Source organism: Borostomias antarcticus (assembly GCF_949987555.1).
Source record: "Borostomias antarcticus genome assembly, chromosome: 3".
NCBI lineage: Eukaryota > Metazoa > Chordata > Actinopteri > Stomiiformes > Stomiidae > Borostomias > Borostomias antarcticus.
Genome location: NC_140236.1, coordinates 1,402,842 through 1,407,841, shown reverse-complemented (window position 1 = coordinate 1,407,841; position 5,000 = coordinate 1,402,842). Strand labels below are relative to the sequence as shown.

General features: G+C 44.0%; 1 protein-coding gene across 1 annotated transcript in view; it reads left to right on the top strand.

Annotated features, from left to right (window-relative positions):
- Positions 1-5,000, top strand: part of LOC311329945 (sodium channel protein type 8 subunit alpha-like) — a gene marked incomplete at both ends in the record, with an annotated part of 52,148 nt that overhangs the window by 405 nt on the left and 46,743 nt on the right.

Genomic DNA, 5,000 nt, shown 5'->3' with positions numbered 1-5,000 from the left:
CTACCGCCATACTCCTTGCATTGTACAACTTCAGATCTGGCATCCAAACATCTACAGCAAAGTAGCCCCAGAGTCCTCAGAGTGTCATGGTGGGTCATGTGATCAGGTCTATGTGATACTGTATTGTTATTAAGATACCAGCATTAACAGTGGTGTCTACCAGCATCCCAGGTCAATAGAGTAATGACTATGATTTGAGAAAGATCACATCATAACCAAGAGGTCTCTGGGTAGTTTTGTTGTTTGGCTGAACATGGCTTCTGTGGCTTGGTGGTTTTGAGAGTTAGACGTACCGTATATACTATAATAGAGCTCCATCCAGATTCACTCTTATATACTATAATAGAGCTCCATCCAGATTCACTCTTACCGTATATACTATAATAGAGCTCCATCCAGATTCACTCTTATATACTATAATAGAGCTCCATCCAGATTCACTCTTACCGTATATACTCTAATAGAGCTCCATCCAGATGCACTCTTACCGTATATACTATAATAGAGCTCCATCCAGATTCACTCTTACCGTATATACTATAATAGAGCTCCATCCAGATTCACTCTTATATACTATAATAGAGCTCCATCCATATTCACTCGTTTATACTATAATAGAGCTCCATCCAGATTCACTCTTACCGTATATACTATAATAGAGCTCCATCCAGATTCACTCTCTCCCGTAAGACAGTGGCATCAAACACCTCATGAAATAACGCTCAAGCAGAGTACATGGTAGCTGTCTGAATTGGAGTTTATTTTTAGCGTGATATGAACCCAGTCATTCTGCAATGGGGTCAAACGTGACAGCAGACTCGCACCTTAAACCTCACAGATTCACGTGTGATGCTTGATACTGATCCTTGTTAAGACACGCCCATAACAACATGGCTCTCTGTGGGATTTCAGACGGCTGGCTCTAGATCAGTTATTATTCAGCGCTCAGTCTGTGTTTCGGAGTACATGCGTTATTTCTGCTCCTCCAATGCCTGGAGTGGATTGGAGTGCAGGCAGGGCTGAAAATTAACACCTGCCACCGGCCAAATGCAGGTAAAATTTCCAATTGGCGACTAGATTTCGGAAGGCTATCTGAAAAAAAGATATACTTGGCCGGTAGATTTTTTCATCTACAGTCCCCTTGGCAGGTGACTCACCGTGAGCCAAAAAGTTAATTCTCACCCCTGAGTGCTGAACAGGCTCCTCTAGATGTAGAGAGGATGTTTCCTGAGTGCTGAACAGGCTCTTCTAGATGTAGAGAGGATGTTTCCTGAGTGCTGAACGGGCTCCTCTAGATGTAGAGAGAACGTTTCCTGAGTGCTGAACAGGCTCTTCTAGATGTAGAGAGGATGTTTCCTGAGTGCTGAACAGGCTCTTCTAGATGTAGAGAGAACGTTTCCTGAGTGCTGAACGGGCTCTTCTAGATGTAGAGAGGATGTTTCCTGAGTGCTGAACGGGCTCCTCTAGATGTAGAGAGAACGTTTCCTGAGTGCTGAACGGGCTCCTCTAGATGTAGAGAGGATGTTTCCTGAGTGCTGAACAGGCTCTTCTAGATCGTTAGAGAACGTTTCCTGAGTGCTGAACGGGCTCCTCTAGATGTAGAGAGGACCGCTCTCTGCCTTGGACGTCTCTGAGGGCTTTTAGAGAAAAGGTCACAAGCAGAACCTGTTGAGACACGGTGGTTCCAGATGACAGACTTTTATAATCCCTGAAACATGGATCGTGCAGGTCAGAAGTGTGGTCAGCAGGCAGGAACGTCCCTCACCGGTCCGTTTGGGTTCCCCGGGTTCTGATGGGGTCACGCGGTGACGCCGCGAGCCCTCGTCAGCACGCGCGACCTTGAAGACCGTCTTTGGGGTCATTTGTTCATGTCAGGGTTTGAAAGCAGGACAGGGACATAACTTAGAAACCAATTCTACTATGCTCCTATTGATCCAAGAAACCAATTCCTCTGTGTCGTTATTGATCGAATGAATGTCAAACATATCCATATTTTTGGCAGAGGTTCGTGTTTTGTTTTTTCAGAAGAACAATATATTGAGTTTTTCTTTTTTTCACTCAAAAATAATACAAGTCAATCAATACAAAAAGCATCAGATCCGCCCCCTCAGAACATTCCAGAACATGAGGCTCAAAAAGCAGAGCCCCAAGATGGAGGTGATGGGGATTCCCTTGACTGGACTCGCTCCATATAAACAAAATAATGTTCAGTATTGCCTTCCTGATCACGTGATCTCTCTCCATGTTAGAGGAACGGAATGTGAGGTCACGTGACCAGGTAGGCGGAGCCAGGCTAGTGGACATGTGCTCTTAAATGCAAAAAAAAAAAGTGCTTCTTATTTAAAAGGTGGGAGGGTGGAAGGTCAAACTACATCGGAGAAAAAGCTTTCACCGTTCAAAAACGATGGAGAAATGTATGACCCCTGACCCCTAAGGGACAGACCCCACCTCAGTGTCTCCTCTCTGCTCTAGGTCTCCATAACCAGAAGTCAGAGGTCCGTTTTATGCAGGAAGAACTGATTTCTGACAGAGAACATTTCAAAAGTGACTTCATATTGCATCATTCGTGTGGCAGTGTTACTCGCTGGATAGTCTGACATCACGGAAGTGCAGACGAAGCCCTCCAATCAGAGGAAGGCAGTCGTTTGTTTGAGAAACCAGTATTAAATGGTAAATGGACTGCACATATATAGCACTTTTCCACCTTAGCGGCACTCAAAGCGCTTTACAATGGCCTCTCATTCACCCATTCACACACACATTCACACACCAATGGCGGTAGCTGCCATGCAAGGTGCTAACCTGCTCATTGGGAGCAATTTGGGGTTAGGTGTCTTGCTCAAGGACACTTCAACATGTGGACAGTCGGAGCTGGGATTCGAACCACTGACCCTTCGATCACTGAACGACCCGCTCTACCAACTGAGCTACAGCCACTGGTTTCACTGGTATCGAGTATCACTTGGTACAATTATTTTGAGTATTTTACACTGTTGTAGATGTTCTCTAATGGGCTTCATAGACCTCAGTGTACAAAGTCAGACTCATGGAGTTGTGGAGACAAAACGGAGAGGTGTTCTGGAATGTTCTCTCCTCACTGTTCAAAGTCCTACGCGAAAACGGTGCTTCTGTGTTGAAAAATCAACATTGTACATTAAACAACGCTGGCGCATTATGGCTTCCACCTCTCCCAGGGGTGTCAGTAGGTCTCCAGTAATTTTGGCCCTATTGAAAAAGATATAACAGATATATGGATTTGTGGCGTCTGATTTTCTGGGCCCTATCCATGCTGGGACATGATTGACTACAACACCCATGCAACAACAACAAAATCATCATCAACAACAACAACAACACCCATGCAACAACACCCAATATCTGACCTGTGACTTCTCAGAGACAATGAAGTCTCCCCTCTCTCAAGATGGCTGCCCTTGGTTTACCTCAGTGATGTAGGAAGTAGGAAAGGTCTAACGGTCAGTGTGTTCACTAGGATCCTAGTCTATTGTCTATCGTGCCTCTGGCTGTTTTAAAACTGCCCGGGGTGAGGATTGTGTAGGGAACGGGTAGACCTGTCACAATCATGCTCAGTCTTCGCTGTGTGTGTGTGTGTGTGTGTGTGTGTGTGTGTGTGTGTGTTTACTCTGTGTAGAGCCTGCTGATGGTTATGTAACAAGGCAGTTCAGTCGGTGCACAAAAATCTAAAATATAATGAGGTTCTCTTGATGAAATGAGGAGGGCCGGCGAGGGCTGGAGGCAGGTAGAGTAGTTTACCATCACTCACTTTGACCAATGACACTTTTTCTGTCGCTCTTTCTCTCTCTCTCTCTCTCTCTCTCTCTCTAGCTCTCTCTGTCTCTCTCTCACACACACTATCTCTCTCTCTCTACTGTAGCTCTCTCTGTCTCTCTCACACACACTCTCTCTCTCTCTAGCTCTCTCTGTCTCACTCTCTCTCTCTCTCTCTCTCTAGCTCTCTCTGTTTCACTCTCATACACACTCTCTTTCTCTCTCTCACACACTCTCTTTCTCTCTCTCTCTAGCTCTCTCTCTGTATTTCTCTCAAACACATTCTCTCTTTCTCTCTCTCTCTCTTTCTTTCTCTCTCTCTCTCTCATCCTCCCCCACCTCTCTCAGTCTCACAGCCCTGCCTTTATCCACACTCTTCCTGTCGCTCAGCGAGTGAGGAGATGTGATTAGGTCTCTCTAGCAAGTCTCCTGCTCGGCCCAAGACCATGTTATTAATACTACTCTGATCAGCCAAGACCATGTTATTAATACTACTCTGATCAGCCTAGACCATGTTATTAATACTACTCTGATCAGCCAGGCCCATGTTATTAATACTACTCTGATCAGCCAGGCCCATGTTATTAATACTACTGATCAGCCTAGACCATGTTATTAGTACTACTCTGATCAGCCTAGACCATGTTATTAATACTACTATGATCAGTCAAGACCATGTTATTAATACTACTATGATCAGTCAAGACCATGTTATTAATACTACTATGATCAGCCTAGACCATGTTATTAATACTACTATGATCAGCCAGGCCTATGTTATTAATGCTACTATGATCAGCCTAGACCATGTTATTAATACTACTGATCAGCCTAGACCATGTTATTAATACTACTATGATCAGCCAAGCCCATGTTATTAATACTACTCTGATCAGCCAAGCCCATGTTATTAATACTACTGATCAGCCTAGACCATGTTATTAATACTACTGATCAGCCAAGCCCATGTTATTAATACTACTCTGATCAGCCTAGACCATGTTATTAATACTACTATGATCAGTCTAAACCATGTTATTAATACTACTATGATCAGCCTAGACCATGTTATTAATACTACTGATCAGCCAGGCCCATGTTATTAATACTACTGATCAGTCTAGACCATGTTATTAATACTACTATGATCAGCCTAGACCATGTTATTAGTACTACTCTGATCAGCCTAGACCATGTTATTAATACTACTC